Genomic DNA, 18,806 nt, shown 5'->3' with positions numbered 1-18,806 from the left:
GCACTGCATTTTGGAGGTAGGGGACCGCAAGATTGGGATGATAATCCACGTAAGTTTACAATCTTAATTCAAAGGTGTGACTTGCGAGATCTTTGTAACATATGTTCTATTTTTTAAAAAAAACATCAATACGATTTCTCAGCCGCATGCTCTAAGCTAGTTCATAATCCGTTCATAGTCAATGTGAACGGATTGTGTCGCGCGCTGAAATTGGTTGGTTCATAGAAGAAAATGCGATTTGTAATATAGATATATATTTGCAAAGTGTGAGGTCCGTCACACTCTCCCTACGTATGGAGCAATGACATCGGATACAGGTTTTCTAGAGTTTTTCACTATTATTATCGTTTTACTTCTAGGTTATTTTCTGACCAGCTCTGGTGTTCACAAAGGGGATTAATGTACTATTATATACAATTGTACTAGTATATCTATATGGAACAGTATTGTGTATTTTAATTCACATTTGTGTATAAGTCTGAATAAATTTACACGTCCTCCAGCGTACACGGCTGGCTGCATGCTATGTACTTTGGTGTTTAGTTATATTAAATAGGTAGTATAGTTAATACGTATACGCGCTAAATAATACTTACATATATCTTTTTTTTTAAAAGTCGTCCAATCTTCAAAACAATTTGATGAATCAATGATAATATAAGTAAATCCAAGCTTTCGTTTGACTCTCCTCGTGTTTCCTATAACATATTCATGTTGCATATAGATAGTTTAATTTTTTGGAAGATGTTCTGACAATGGTAAATGTGATTTTAAAAAAAAATCATCCATGGCGTTACTCTTCTCGTAACATTTATTTTTTCATTATATAGCCTACATATAATTTTAAAAGTTGAGAGCTTGTGTTTTGTAAGCAGCGTGATTTTATGATTACGTAATAATTCTTGTCTTTACGTTTGTACGATCTGAGTTTTGAAATGCATGGTTTTTACGAGGAATTGTCATTTCGAAGCGGCATGATTTTTCTCCAAATTATACCTGAAACGTGGCCAAATGGAGACGCACCTCCATTATATTAAGAATTGTTTATTTTTATTTCTATTTCAATCATTGCAAAGTAAAACATTTTAGAGATGAGATCAAAATTACATATATCCCATCAAACCCAACCTTCGATAAATTAATGAATTCGCTTGCGAAAAATAATGATTAAAAATGATTTACGTAATTCAATTTGCCAAACATTTCATTTAAAATGTAATAAAATGTTAGATTTTGTGTGTGCGACTGACTTCATTTTGTTTCGGTAAATTTCCATGTAGTATGATTTTTAAGGTTGCGTAATCTGTGCGGCCGAGTTTTGATAAGTAAGGTTTTGAATGGGGTCTCTGTATCAACACTACAAATGACCAAATTGAAGATGTAGTATACACACTTCCTCTTTCTTTTAAAATACGAATGGTGTTGTGTTAACCTTGCAAGAGAATGCATATACATAATATGTTTTTAAAATATATTTTCCCCATGTTTTTCATACTTGAAATACATAACTTATGCATACCACGAAAATTATGATGTAATTCGTGATGACTTTTGAACACCCCCCTTTCTGATGCTACTTTAAAATAAAATGATCATCTTTCTGACAATCAGTAATCTTAATACCCCTGCAGATATATGTGAAACTGATACGGTACCAATTTCGATGCACCAGATGTGTATTTCGACAAATAATGCCTCGTAAGTGATGCTCAAACAAAATGTTTGAAATCTATGAATTGAAAAAAATGAAATCAACTAATCAAAACAAAACATGAATAATTCCTCTATATACCGCGTTAGATATCCCCGTCAGTAAATGATGGAGCTGTGTTACAATTGTGTATCCCCTAATCTATATCTTTGCTACTGTTGGAATTATAGAATAAATCTGGCAAATCGTTTATTTTTATCACTATTTTGTCTTCCAACCCAATATATTAAATTTAAAAAAATATTTTTCGTTGTATCAACGATAAAACGCAGTAAAAACAAATGTTCATTGAAAGTCCGTTAGCGTGCGTGATTGTGGGACAAAGGTATATGCGTTAAAGTGCAAAATTGATGGGAAGCGGGTTAATACAGAACATTTCAGAAGTTATGTATCAAAACGACAAACACCAGGATATAAAATACGAAGAAAGCTTGTGATCTAAGAAGACACGAAGAATTTTTCTTAGATGACTTCATACTATTGTCTGAAAATTATTGACAAACAAAATAAAACAAACTCAAACCTATAAGTCCTTAATCGCAATGTCGGGTCCGTCGAGTAATTTTTTATATGTCTTCTACGATTTAAGGCTATAATGCATATTCAATGGTGGTATATATAGAATGAACTCTGCGGTTACTATTTTTTCTTCTGTTTATCCTTTATATCGCAGGACCCCAATGTGTTGCATAATAACTTACGCTGTATTGTAAACGATGTACCAACTGATACAGTCGTAAATACTCGGCTATTTTACGTAACCACAAACTAAATCTCGTATATAGATCGACGTCATCAGAGTATGGTGCTATATACATACAAATGTAACTATGACGTTACAAATATACGTTACATTAAGAAACACGAGCTTTGGGATTAAAGTAATACATCTACTCAATTGAATTAAGACGCCCCATACAAAAATAAAGTAAAATAGATGCATAAAATTGTCTTTAGTGTTTTATATGGATAATGTTTAATGAAAAATATCAAAGAGCGAGACTACGTTTAACTTATACCCAGTAGGCTTCCTTATATTTTCATCGAGGTATAAGCTTATCATCACGAGACTTTCACATGACAATATATATTTACAACCAACAATGCAGCATACTTCTTGATTTTCGAAACCATCGATGATGTTATCAGATGCAGAAAGGGGTTTCCTTTTTGTGTCAGAGGTTGGCCTTAACACTTCTGAAATAGCAATGTAATAAGAATATAAATATATAAACTTCAAACATCATCATACACTGTACATTGTTGCACCTTTACATTTAATGCAGCCCATCGCAATAATTGTGTAAATTAAACGCAGTGCTAATCGGAATCAGAATAATATATAGGGGCGATTTCAAAGTAACAATATAAAACATCAACTTCGCGCGAACTAGATATGATAAATACAGAGTGATTTGATATGAAAAAGAAATAATGTATAACTACATGATAAGCATTTGACAAGAAGTAATTTTCATGCATACTGCATATCACTTAATACCGGTAATAAATAACGACATACGTCATTCTCCACACGATACCACTGTAAGAACTTGTACGTTGTGATTTAAGTTTTTATTGTGACGTCATATGTTGCGAATTGCACTGATGTACATTTATATACAACCTTGTAATTGTCCCCGGGAAGCCTTATCTGAACTGAGTAAGATATACATATCTAAGGCATTCTTCAAATATCAATGTTCACATTCATTCTCATGTATCAAAGTGAATAAAGCTTTACTGATACCAAAGTTGAAATCTGAAAGTTCATCTACATAACATTATTCAGGGATTCAGTTCTAGCCTTTCGACTGTATGCCTATGAGCGCTTCCGGAAAATTAATACATTAATTGGATGCAATCGTTTCACCAATTCAGATCTGTTACGGAAAAAGACAAGTGTTATCTGTTATATATTGATTTTGCTACAGATATCCATTGTGGAAAGTATACGCTTCCTAGGTAGTATATATGTTACTAAGAATGATACACTTTTCATCCGTTACTTTTAAACCTGCGTGTAAATATGAAATCAATTGATGATTGGAACAGAAGTTTTAAACATAGTTTTCAAATTCATGGTCACTATTAATTCATTAATTGTGCTGACATCCTCATGAAGTGGGAACGGCGTGTTGTATTAAAATGCTTCAAAAATGAGAAATGAGCAATGTTTAAATAAATGAAATAAATGAACATAATGTAGGTAAAAGTTGGGTTCAATCTTTCATTAAAGATAATTAGTAGTCGTGCTAATGTGCATCATTTTATGGATGCTCTATTATTAAGATTATATTCCAAAAAAAAAAAAAAAAACCAACAAAAACATGCACATTCTACTTATAATACCGTACAATCAACGAACAATCCGTCGTTACTTTTTTTTAAAATTATAATGTTGGACTTGGCGTCGTGATTGAAAATCGAACCCGGGGCTCTAAGCTGTGAAAAGAACACCTAAACCTCCATATTTCTGCAAATAGTATGACTTGTGTGTTCATTAAAATAATAGAATATGTTAAATTTAAAATTTAAAATGTTATCGTTATTTAAATATCTATTTTAGTTGCAAATTACTTTCAAACCTCACACGCTTGTCTTGAATATATATGATAAATTGTCTTTCACTGTAAACTAAATTTTAATCAGCTGCGCCGTTTGAATTTTGCAGCGAAAATTTCGAGCTGACCTAATAGACCACTACGGTCTAGCAACATATATATCATTGTCTTATGATTGCATCGTCAAATATCGTATACGGCTATATATATATATATATATATATATATATATACATACATATATACATATATATATATATATATATATATATATGTTTATATATATATATATATATATATATATATATATATATATATATATATATATATATATATGGCATTATATGATTTGAATACTCATCATAAAATTTACTGCTCATGATTTCAATCGTACAGTTACACGTATCTATTTTAGTAAATCTAGCCAATTTAACGACATACAAGGGCACCCCATCACAAAGCTCAACTTACGACAATCAACCATGGACTGCAGATAAAGCGGTGGACGGTCGTCTGGAAGTTAACAGAGATGAGAGTACGTGTAGTTTTACAAAGGATCGATTGTCTCAAGAAGCATGGTGGAAATTACCTTTAAAAAACCCTTCCAATGTGGCCTATTTGGAGATTCAGTTTAGAGATGGAAGTAAGTACATTCTTAATATATCTGTATCAACTCTACTTTTCATGCGATGATCATTTTAATTACAAATAAAATATTTAATAGTAAAGATTTAAAAACTCTACAATTCAGCAGTTGAAATATAAACTGCCTTTGACTGCTACTTCAAAAAACAATATAACAGGGAGCGAATAAATCCAACTTTGGATGTAGAATGTATGGGATAACAGGGAAAGTAAATTTTAAAAAGGGGAGGAACCAGGTTCGCCCAGAACTCGTATTTGAATGTTCCTGATTTAACATTTACACAACAATATTTCTTCAGTAGAATCCAAATATGTAAGGTAAAGATAACGATGAGCGATTAATATCACAACTCCTATAAGCAATACAAAATAGATAGTTGGGCAAACACGGACCCCTGGATACACAAGAGGTGGGATCAGGTGCCTAGGGGAGGAGTACGCATCCCTGTTGACAGGTCACACCCGCCGTGAACCCTATATCCTGATCAGGTAAACGGAGTTATCCGCAGTCAAAATCAGTGTGCCAAGAACGGCTTAACAATCGGTATGAAACACATCAGAAAGCATTTGACCCAAGGGTAGGTTGTGTTGACGAGATAGATCGTTATAACGACCATACAGTGTGCGAAATGCTGACTTCAATCGAAACTGTTGAAACCCCTATAATGTCAACTTGTTTGTCAGTAGCTTACCTCGATTTAAAAACTGACTATGCGCAGTACAATCTCTTGCATATCGAATCAGTCGAGATATATAAACAGCATATGCAGGTGATAATATAATATTGCTACATAGATATGGGGAGCTGACGATGGAGAAGCTGAAATCACCCCGTGTGTCATACAGTTGAGTTGTCTGAGAACTATATTTTGATTTTAGATGCCCAACTCTCTATTTTGTATTGTGTATAAGAGTTATGAGATTTATCACATGCCATTATCTTCACTTTTCATGTATCCTTCTTTGTAAATGAAATGTGAAGATAACGAACATTGATCCATGAAAGGCGAAGGTAACAACCAGTGATCATTGTCATAACCCCTATAAGCAATACAGAATAGATAATTGGGCAACCAGGGGCCCCTGGATCTGACAGAGGTGGGACAAGGTGTCTGGGGGGAGTAATCATCCCCTGTCGACCGATCACACCCACCGTGTCTTGATCAAGTAAACCGAGTTATCCGTAGTCATAATCAGTGTGCCACGAATGGTCTAGCAAACGGTATGAAACACGTTAGACAATATGTGACCCAATGATAGGTTATATTGGCAGACTCGATCGTTATAACGACAGTAGAAATTGCGAAATGCTGAGTTTAAACGAGACTGTTGAAACCTCTGTAACCTTAACTTGTTTATCAGTAGCTTGCCTCGATTCAAAAACTGACCATACGCAGAACAAGCTTTTATGTATCGAATCAGTTAAGATATATGAAATCCATATCCAGGTGATAATGGGATATTGCTACATAAATATGAGAAGTTGAGGATGGAGAAGCTGAAATCATCCCGTTTGTCATAAAGTTGAAATGTTACATCTTAACTATCGACAAGAAACGGTAAATTTGATATATTATTTAAAATCAAATGACAAAAATAACTCGGACACCTGTATTATGTCGTCTATTCGTTATCTCGAAACGACTAACTGTGGCGATTCTTCAGACGGGACTGCAAACACTGAGGTCCCCAGGTGTGCCACAATAAAGATCCTCGCAGCTCAAAGGTTGGAAACGTCAAGCATAGGCCTAAATTGATTACGTCTCCATATTAAGTGGGACGTAAAACAATATGGAATCACTCAATCAACTATTTCCCGATAACAATGTTCTATTGAAAGGATGTTACTTTAAATATATATTAATACAAAGCCACAACAAATCTGACGTCACACGGGGACCCGTCTCAAGCTTGCTAGGTGTCAGGCTGATTTAAAAGATACATGATAGAAATACGGTTTATTTGATTATGATTTCGCTGACTATAGGGTCGGAACGTTTCGTTACTCTCACTTTTGATTTACTACTTCCGGGCAGCAGTCGAAAAAATGTCACTTTGTTTTGCTTTGGTTATGCTCAGATGACAGCGTTAAAATGAACCTACAGCCTATATAGATTCCCTACTTGTGCAAAAAGAGGACGAAGTGGATTTATAGATGCAGGTAAACAAGTCATAATACTTATAAATCGCCGATTGAGAACTCAGAAGCAGTGACCTCTACCCACGACCGTTTGGTTGATCTAAAACATATTTTACTGAATATGTTCGATAATAAACAGCCGTCAAGTTGAAGGGTTTAGTTTTTGATGAGTTAAATCTAACATTACATGACACAATTATGCGGTATGTTTCGTTTGAAAAAAGAGATAAACTGAATGCAAAAGGGTCGGGGTAGGGGGTAGGGAATAAAACAATTAGCTGGATAAAGTGAATATATGCAGGTATCTATTTGTAACATGTTTTGTCAATCTCCCTGCTTAATAGTTGATCGTATACACATAGCTGGGGTTGGGTGGACACATTTACAAGGCAATGCAGTTTCTCATTTTCATTACGGTTTAATTAATAATGATATTGCTTATGTTTTTATTGTGACCCTCACGGAAAATACTACCAATTTTGAAACAAAAAATCTTCAAAGACGATTGGAATCACTGAAATAAGATGGTTTTACAATATTTACATTAAGAAACATATTACAGGACCTCGAAAAAGTGTTTGATACACATGTACTTCATTTGTGTAACAAAGAAATAGTAAACATTCACCCATACATTCAGATCGTAAATTAATTCAATTTAGATTGTGTCGTTTGACTTCTTGAAACTGAAATTTTTGATACAAGATGTTTATTTACTGTTTAATAATGCAGTGTTGGGACAAGAGGGGGTGGTGGTGTCATCCTCCTTTTGGTAGTTCATATGTAACAAATATGGGGATTTGGGTTGCAATTTTGATAATTTTAATTTACATATATACCTCTTTTAGGGGGATAGTATAAATTACATTTCCCCCTTTGCAAATTTTCTTGATCCACCCCTGCAATACTTTCAATGATATTCAATTGATGTCTAAGCTTGTCACAGATGCTGTTATATACATCATTTTCTTCAGAAGTATCAATGTGTTGGTGGCTGTTATGAAGAGAATGGGCCCATTTTAACAACTTCTAGGATTGGCGGTACAATGGTTCATACCAGTGATCAATTTCTCATGACTCTTATGAAGTTACACCTAAATTTAAGGGATCTACATTTTGCAGGCCAGGGGGCTCAATGCCAACTTTACCCCTGAAAGACCGCAATGGATACAACAAACATACCACTGGATTTAACTTTTAAAATGAAAAGCTGGTCATTATCTGACAGCAACTGCATTGTGCAAAATTTGTCAAACAGCAAAGGTTATCACTTGTTCAGCACAATATGTTGAAGCCAGATGAATATGATTCTTGCTAATAAAGGATTTGATATATTTGATAAACTTTAATCAGGAGTGACACTGAACATATCACATTTTCTTTCATCAAAATCTCATTTCAGTAAGGATGAAACGCAACTGTACACGACTAGGAAGAGTCAAATTCATATGGAGTGTGCAATTGAATAATTAAAAACATCCATATTCTAACCATATACCTTTACACTACTGACATATATATCTGTCCACTAAGATTTTCAACTCTGTGTGACTCTGGTAGATTTGCAAATCCTCTAGTGAAGGAAATAGCTGATATGAATTCCACAATTTATTAAATCTTACCTTTGAACTTAGATACTATAAATGTACAACTTCTTACTCACATTATTCTGCATTGTCAAGTTGTATTAAATGCATTCAAGTAAATGCTAAAGTGACAATTTATTTAAGGTTGCTAATCAAAAAAATTGTTACAATGATGATTCATGTACATCTGTACACTGATCACTTGTAGCAAAAAAAAAAATAAAACTAATGGAAGACACTTTAATTGTCACAAGTCTGTCTAGTTGGTTATTTCAGAGAGGGCATAAAGGCTCAATCATGTATGCCAAATATATTCCTTTGCTGTTGCAGAGAAGACATTTTTAAAATATCTATATTGTCTGAATATGCTTTCATTTTTGGTGAAGCTTTATATTTTGGGACCACCTTAATTTACATGTATACAAGTATTCGTTATAGATTGATTATCATTTAATATTGATAGCTTGACGAGCATATATTGCATAAAGAGCTCTGGTGAGTTACCTATATTATGATTGCCTGGGTGAATACATTTCTATCATTGTCATAGCTTTACGAGGTGCAGACTTAGGATGTTTTATCCAGCTGTGTTGTTTGCCATTTTATATCTAAAATGTTAACAAATTAACATTGTAGTCATTGTCACACAAAACATGTAGAGTATGCACACTAAAATACAAATTGACTCTCTTGACTAGCCAAAATTTCATAATAGACATAATATGTTCTATCAATTCAGGTGAAATTCAGATAAACCAAAATCCATAAGATATACATGTATTTATATCTACAATGCATGGTATATGCAATTGGCGGATTTAAAGGGGAAATAGATTTCCACCTCATGAAATCTCCCCCGCCCTATTCCTAGGTCTGCAACACTAGTATATATATAATTGCACATTAAAATGTTTGTTGACTGTCTGAAATAGTGATAATTCAGCTGAAATTCAGATAAATAAAAAAAAATCTTAAATGCCAGTTGCGGATTTAAAGCCCCCACCCCCGGATTTCTGGATATGTTCCTGTACATGCAGTTTTACACACCAAATGTATATACTACAATATTATAAACTACTGCAGCTACATAGTTGAAACAAAACTGACTCGTATGACTTTCATATGTCACTGATATGATTGGTGTCAGTAAAAACTTCTGTCTTCATTTTATAGAAATATCTTCATGAAATGATTTAGATAATTTTCTAAATGAAACTGTAAAACGTTCAAAATCATATAATAAAATATGGCTATACATCCATGTTATACACAGCAGGATTTTTTAAAATTATATTCTAGTGCTCTAGAGTTTTCACTCGATGCAGATTATTACGACGGAGGGGGGGGGGGGGGGGGGCACAGCATCAATCAAGAACCAGTCTAATCAGAACTACGCAAATATATTGCTGAGATTTTGATCGAAGACTTTCGATATATTGAGCTAAATTCTCAGATATAGATGTATAGGTGTATATGATATAAAAGACTGTACAGTGCATATGATGCAGACGACTCTATAATGTAAACATAATTGTATTTTGTTGGAAAATATATCGCATTGACGCTTGAACAACCATTGTAATAACTCAAAGCTCTATCTAGAACAAATTTGCTAAACCCAGTTGTTATCCACAGCTCTCCTGCATTTTGTTTTGAACATAGCGAGTCTAGTACATTATTGATAATGCCATCCTGACAACTGTCCGGAAGTATGATTTCACGTTATTTCTCGCGAGTCACATGACGATACTTTTCGACCCTATTAACGGAAGGACGTATCTATATAGACGGCAGTCACATGGTATAGTCAAATCAATGAAACTGCGATATTTTAATCAGGGGAAAGGAACATATAAAAGCAGATTATATTTTTCAGTTTTAACATAGGAAACAAAAAAAGAACTGTTTACAACGTATTGCAAAATATAGCAATCAAATAAATATATTATGTCTCTTTGTGTGACTACTACCTTCCAATAATGTTTTTAATTAAATATATGTTAGGTATAACACAAAGTTAATTTACTAGCAATTGATTTAACGCATTGTTATGTGAAATTCTTTTCGGAGCTATTTAGTTATAGATAAAGTGTTTCGAAATTTATTCAGTATCCGGTTTTCTCCTGATGGTAGTGATTGCTTAACCCTTTCTCTACCGGCAGATTTTAGAGGTTTTTAAAGACTAAATGACAATATTTTTACATCGATTTAAATCTGCATGTATCACGATTTGGGGTAAACATACGACATATAATTTTGTTAGGAATTGGACAGGGAATAATTTCTTATAAAGTTTGTCAAGGTATCCCATGACCTCAAGGAGGTCTACGGGGTCAAAGGTCATATAAGTGCACAATTTTGCAACCTTTTTTCTCTGAAATATATATATTACAACCCCTCTTACAAGATTAGAGTAAAAAATAGGAAATTATAAATGCATGAGCTGATGTGCCTTTTAAAATACTACAAAAACACCACAATCAAATTAATCAATTTTATTGAAAAACAAATATTTTTGGTTGCTAAGTAACAACACTTTTAGTACAATTTTGACCATAATTTGCCTTTCTGCATCCATTCGACACAATTTAAACATAATTACATTGCATGATGATTAGTAAATGTCACATGCTTTTAAAAATATAATCTTAAAATAGATCTCAATCATTTTAAAGGGTTTTTAACAAAATATATGATGAAGAGAATTAAGGTCAAAGGTCATAAAATGGAAACTTCGTACTTTATATACATATCCATCATTTTCTAATATGACGTTTTGCCATATGTTCCACTAAATAGAATAAGTATCGCAACATTAAAACAAAGATCTTTATTGTTAATCTAAAATAAATAATTTTTTTGTATTCAAATATATTTGGTTTCTAAGCAACAACGCTTTATCAAATGTTATCAAAAAGTACTCCCGTTTTTCCTTCCCAAGTTCAACATATACGAATGATTGATTGATTGAATATAATTTAACGTCCCTCTCGAGAATATTTCACTCATATGGAGACGTCATCACTGCCGTTGAAGGGCTGCAAAATTTAGGCCTATGCTCGGCGCTTATGGCCTTTGAGCAGGGAGGGATTTTTATCGTGCCACACCTGCTGTGACATGGGACCTCGGTTTTTGCGGTCTCCTGTAAAAGACCGGCCCATTTAGTCGCCTTCTACGACAAGCAAGGGATACTGAGGACATATTCTAACCCGGATCCCCACTTACTTTCAATCACTAGATTTAAACTTTTATACTTGCATTATATTTAACAAAAATATTTCTAGATACAATTCTTGATACTGGGTTGATACTGGGTTGTTCCGATAGGGGCATGCATTGACCAACATCTGTCTATCGACTGGAACTTCACAGCAGACATGTATAAGATAATGCACAAAAATCGGGGGGGGGATTTCTTAATACTAGGCCCTAAATACTAATGTATTGTCAGAGCTTTCCAATACTCAATTGTTTTCTATAATCAAGGCCCTCAGAACATTTAATTATGAAATTTTATATTCACCTTGCATCTGAGGTAATTGAGTACACATTTAATAAATGTGTTAGATGTGCAGCCAGATTAATTTTGGTAAAGGTAATATTTTTATTATGCATTTTATTACTCGTTTTAAACTGGAAATCACTGTCACAATATCGGTTTTTTTAACTAGTATCCTCTTCAGTGAGAGGCTGCGAACTTCCTTGGGAAGCATATGACGATCCTTCCCTCTAGATATGACCATCTCAGCATAATGGTTGATGGCAACACAGATGGAGAAAACTAAATCTTCTGTCAAAACAGCTTCATAAAATCTGCAGTTCTCTGAATAAACGGGTCCCATATCTGAAAGGAAATTGCAAATAATTATTAATCAGTATTGGCCACCATACCTTATTTGTCAGCATTTAGAAAACTTGTCATACCTTTTAATTAGAAACAGAATAATCATTTGCTATAATGATTTCCCGTGTTGTGTCTCTTTTTGTATGTATGTGATACCTAGTAATGCAGTAAAAATCAGTAAAATGGTACATGCATATCAGTGTATCATAACGCCATGATTCCATTTGTGAATGTATTATCTAGGTTCATTCGAATGTTAACCAAATGTATACGGATTTAACCCTATATTCAACCTCAAAGAGTCATACCAACTGAATGCCAGGTTGTCACTCCGAAACCGAATGAAATATAACAGTTCTTGGATCAGGTGTCCCTGTGTCCTCCACATCAACATCCCTCCAATGCATGTCTGGGTTTGCCAGTAGTCACTGTCACTAGCGGATGATACCTGGGACCTTCCCACTAAATATTGGGATGTCAATACCCTTTTTAAAGATGAAAAGAAATTACAATTAAGAATTGTTGGCTTATGTTTTAAAACAAAATATAAGTTTCATGGTAGCAAGGTACAGTTTCGCACTTAAATACAGCTCAAATTTATTTATAGATAGAGGTGTCCTGTATTTGAAGTGACATTTGGTAAGGGATTGCATACATGTGTTAGAAATGAATGGACTATTTCATTATACATTGCGAGTGTAGCAAAGTGTGTAATGAAAAAACAATATGCATCATGTAGGTGTCAGCATTATGCCTACCATATACATGGGGGCAAATACTGAAGAAATTCAGGTTAAAACCTACAGGGTCCAGCGAAAATACTGCAACTCTGAGGGAAAGTGAATGACCCCAGATATAAAAGTAGAATTGAATTGGTTCTTCATGGTACACAGTGTCTAAATCCCCTTGCATGTTACTCTGATGGGGTGTGGATTCAGTCGAAATTAGAGAAAAATCTAGGCAAGAAGGAGGCACATGCACATCAGCTCATACCATACAAGCACCAGCATGTATGGATCACATGTAATTCATGGTCATAAGCTACTAAGTGTATATAAAATACATGCATTTGGATAAAAGAGAAATCAATATGATTTTTCATTAGCCTGTCATAATCACTTTGATTGGTGTTACCCCCCCCCCCCCCCCCCCCCATTTTGGCCCAAACACACAATTTGTTTTTATTTCTGTTATAATATGAAGAAAAGAATTCAAATTATGATAATAAATTATGTCATTACAATAATGTAAAATGTGTTTTTCTAACAGATTGTGATTTATTTTCATAGAAAGATATTTTTTTATAAACATGGAAAAATCTTGGAAAAATAGCCTACTCACCAGCGGTCATGAATGCCCAGTCTGATTAAAACCACCCCATCCCCCTTCTCATTGCACACTAAATCCACTCACTTCTTACACTCGCGCGTCAGGTAAGGAGATAATTCTGGGGGAAAAGGGGGGGTGTGTAATCAGACTGATCAATGCCGGACCAGGACGGATTAAATGATGTCAGCTCTTACTAAACAATTGGGTGTTATTCACTTGGTTTAGATATAATAAAATATAAATATTTTCTTTCATGAAACGACAAATTATGGCATCAAATCGCGGTTAATTAATCGTGAATTTTTCATAACATCACAAAACCGCAATTTTTTTTTCTTTCTAGTCGGCCTATGTGGCTACATCAACTTACATCTACATGTTTATACTGAATGCATGATCGTTTGGGTCATCCTGCAACAGGAGATCCAGGGCATCTTCTTCTTCTGACATCAAGTCGTTTTAAAGATGTAAAATACAAGCGTTCGCTGTGACAATCACAGTGAAGCTGTGTTGTTTTCGTTGAAACGGAAACACGTGTGTTCCCCGTGCACACTTTCAGAAAACCCCGCGGGGCCCACGATCCCGATCACGGAAAAATAAGTGTATAGGCTAAATGCGAAAATCTTTTTTTTTTTTTTTTCTTTCTTTGGCAGGGAAAAAATATTACTATTACTATTCTGAACAAATATAGCGTTTATATCTGAATTTGAAGTAGTTTATTTATCTTTTTTTTAAATTTACTTTGCCGATGTAACATTCTCAATAGGTGTTTGTAGGTTGTGTAACTGTTATATACCAATACTGGTTTTAAGCTTTTTGAAAAAAAAACAGGGATAACCAGACTGATTATTTCATACATATATGTATATTGTTGTAGTGTATCAAAAGGTACTGAATTTACTAATAGAGGACAATACAAATAGTTTTCACCACTTTATTGTGCGACGCGCGTCGATTGCTTTCAGCGACGACGTTTTGTCGCTAATTTTAAAGAAAACCGCACAGCATGTCCCAATTTTATTTTATCGTAATATAAAAACTACCGAGAATTATAACACGAATAAGGGCCCATCAAAAAGGAAATTTCCTCTACTTTTAGCGGCTGTATTTACTTTTCCCTATTTCTATATATAAATATAGGTAAAATGCCGACCTGTTTAAACATTGAGAAATAAAATCGTAAGAAAACGTACATGTGCAAAAAATTGCTATTTTCTTATAACTTTGCAAGGCATTAAAAATAATTTTTATATCTTCTGAAAGCAGGGAATATATGCTTTTCAAAAATATAAAAAATATTGCATTCATAAGGGAAATAAAAAAAATCATATCGAGGGGAAAATGACCTTGCGACAAAGCATTGCGTCATATTTAGACGAATCCATCCTTTGCTTTAAATGCTTTTGTTAATCTAATGGCTTTACTTACTCAATTGATTTTTACATATTTAAAAAATAGAGACAATTTCCAAAAATATGATATATAGATAATATATCTTATGGCCGTAATGTCACAGATTTAGAGGCACTCCTTTTGCGTAGTCCTGTTTTTACGCGCCATCGGTCAAATTGACCGATACGGTAGAGAAAGGGTTAACGTGTTTTGCTTTTATCAGTTCCTTCGTGATTTTGCGTTCATCGTGTTTTGCATGCGTCAGGGTTATCGTTTATCGTATGTGTCTTTTACCGCGTAATATGTCTCATCATGCGTTCATTGTTGCTATTGATTGTGTAAATGTATACTATATATAACAGTACGGAACATAAATATAATAATGCAATTATATTATCACATCTATCAATTATTTGTTCCTAATAATATGAAAGTTGAATAAAATACAAAATCAAGAATTCGGCAAACATGAATCTGGTAGAAATGAAGACATTGATTACAATGCGTTCCTCGATTACATAATAAATATATCCCCCTCCATTGCAGCTGTTCCCCGTCAGGCCGGGTTTTCTGTGTATGTATTCAATGACACATCGTACACTCCACCTTCTACTGCTGGACTTGTATTTTCACACAATCCAGCGACATGTCCTAATCAGATGGTGAATGTTACCGTCAATAGAGTAACCAAAGGCATAGCTCTATACAACTCCAAAACATCCCCTCTACAGACCAGCTGTGCGGACTATAACGGAGGGCATGCGATCATTGAGATTTGCGAAGTCCGTGTCATGGGTATGGTAGACTTCATTACAATATGCATTGTTGAATATGTTCGGTAGCTTTATTTCTTAGAATCTGCGAGCGAGTGTACCTATATATTCAGATGAAATGATACATTAGCGTAATCTTTAAAAAAAAAACTATTTTCAATGATTTTTAATGCAGTTGTATTATACTTTAAACATAATATTTACTGCAGTTTTTGGAATTCACTTTAAGAATACGTTGCCCTTTTGGGAAACTATACTCACAACTCGCTAGAGCCCACTTACTGGCCTTCCGTGATAATCGATTTCTTTAAATAATGGTACAAAAATAGAATAAGAGAAAATTACAATTTATTCCATTGAAATAATGGGCTGACAGCGTCCCTTTATTTCCGTTTATTTCCCGATTCAAACAAAATTCTGCAGAAGTGAGGAATACACATATCAGCCTAACCAATTAATTGATTTTCTTGGTCACCACAGTTGTTAAAGATAAGTTGTCAGTTCTAATCACTTATGCCCTTTTTCGTTCGCGGTAGCTTATGTCTACAATATTTGTTTCGTAATCGTTCTTTATTTCGAGATAGCATTTGACCTCGTATCTAATATTACGTACGAAATTTTGGATGTTGAGTGTTGTTGGAGCCAAGTGCTTTATATATATATATATATATATATATATATATATATATATATGCAGGATGAAGATAACGAACAGTGATCATGTGATGAGAGATGATATTCTTTTGTATGTATGTCTTCTAAATGTGATTTCAAAACTAGCTGGAAGGCTTTGTTTTTGAAAACTGCCCTCTGTGTAGTTTTCTTGTCTTCTTGTGAGTTTAAACTATTGCTTAAACGATGTCTGAATATAATGATTTTGATTCTTCAAGGATGTCAAGCTCGCCATTACGGATCAAACTGCGATTTATGTGATGAGAAATGTTTAGATAAACAATGCAACGTTTTTGACGGTTCGTGCATTTATGGTTGTACAAATTCGTCCATGAAACCTCCACATTGCAACAGTAAGTTTTACAATACAGTATATCTGATTTTATGATCACTCTAACTTATATTTGTTGCATTTTTAAAGCCGTATCCCTCTACGGAATGCCTTGCTTAGCAGGGTTTAATGCAATACGGTACTTGCGAGGTTGGTCGTTCTTTATAACAGTAACATTATAATAGGGGGATGGATGTCAAAGAACAAATTCATTAAGTCAGTTGAATGCTGTGGAACAGTTCACAACATATTTTTGGATTTAAAGGAGTAAGTTAACTTACTTAAACATTTGGAATAAATGTATACAGATGATCGTTGATTCCCTGATGTCTGAAATATCGATTAAACATAGTTTCAGATTGCCTAGATGGTTATTTCGGCATCCCATGTAGGAAATGTGGTAAGTGCTTAAACCAAGCACCATGTAATAAGAGTACTGGAGAATGTCAGAGATGTAAACAACACTGGAAATCACCACACTGTTCTGGTAAGTCACAAGCTTTCTACTTTCAATTTCAGCATCATGACATTTTCAATCAGCATTTTTTTTATTTTTTTTTTATTTTTTAATTTAGTGAGCAACATAAGGTAACTAGAGTGATTCCTCAAATAATGTTATTTCATTTACATGCCATGTAGATTTTCAAAAATCGACAAACTGTTCTGAAAACATAAAAAAAAACGAACTGAGTGTATGTCTTTTAAAGACATACAGGCATGTGTACATACTTATATATGAATAGAGAATATGTTTATTTTTTTTTTTATAAATGTGTGCAAATACGCATGCATGTTCATATCTGTATGTTTAGAAATCCATACAACATACTTATATATGCACATGCATATACACATACAAATACAAATACATTCAACAGTCCAAATATACATACATTATACATACACATACATACAACATACATGCATATGCAAGGTGAAGATAACGAACAGTGATCAATCTCATAACTCCTATAAGCAATACAAAATAGATAGTTGGGCAAACACGAACCCCTGAACACACCAGAGGTGGGATCAGGTGCCTAGGAGGAGTAGGCACCCCTTGTTGACCGGCCACACCCACCGTGAACCCCATATCCTGATCAGGTAAACGGAGTTATCCGCAGTCAAAATCACTGTGCCAAGAACGCCTTAACAATCGGTATGAAACACGTCAGACAACATTTCACCCAATGTAAGGTTGTATTGACGAACTTGATCGTTATAACGACCATAGAATTTGCGAAATGCTGACTTCAATCATATATCATTTATCCATCCATCCATACATACATGTTTACTTACAGACATACATGCAAACATGCATACATACATACATGCATACATACAGACACAGGCCTACACACATGCATACATACACATAAACAAATACATACATGCATGTATACATAGATATATACAGGCATACAAGCATACACACATACATAAATACACACATACACACATACATACATACATGCATACATATATACATACATACATGGATCCACTCATCCATACATACATACATACACATATACATACATACATAAATACATACATACATACAAACGGAACCAGAAATCCATAGTGAATTCATCAGAAAATCGGATCTTTGACATCAGCCGTATCAAAAAACGAAACACAAATGTGTAAATATAATAAATTTGAATATCATGCAGCTATTGTTGGAAATGAAAGCTAAACACTCCTCTCCAAAACTATTTTCACACCTGCTGCAACTCAACTGCTTTTGTTACGTTTAAATACATTTGTTAGTTGATCTTGATTTTGGCAAACAAAACACCTTAGAAACAATTGG

At 34.0% G+C, this 18,806-nt stretch overlaps 1 protein-coding gene and 1 long non-coding RNA gene across 2 annotated transcripts in view; one reads left to right on the top strand and one right to left on the bottom strand.

Annotated features, from left to right (window-relative positions):
• Positions 1 to 18,806, top strand: part of LOC125660789 (multiple epidermal growth factor-like domains protein 10) — a 121,214-nt gene that overhangs the window by 50,788 nt on the left and 51,620 nt on the right. The gene's annotated exons all lie outside the window — the stretch shown is intronic.
• Positions 12,227 to 14,575, bottom strand: LOC130049337 (uncharacterized). The gene is made up of 3 exons (XR_008797841.1): positions 14,190 to 14,575; positions 12,799 to 12,975; positions 12,227 to 12,490 (listed from the first exon to the last, which is right to left on the bottom strand). It is a non-coding gene; the product is annotated as an uncharacterized LOC130049337 (long non-coding RNA).

Source organism: Ostrea edulis, chromosome 8 (assembly GCF_947568905.1).
Source record: "Ostrea edulis chromosome 8, xbOstEdul1.1, whole genome shotgun sequence".
NCBI lineage: Eukaryota > Metazoa > Mollusca > Bivalvia > Ostreida > Ostreidae > Ostrea > Ostrea edulis.
The sequence above is the reverse complement of the archived record's forward strand: the minus strand, read 5'-3'. Positions and strand labels throughout refer to the sequence as shown.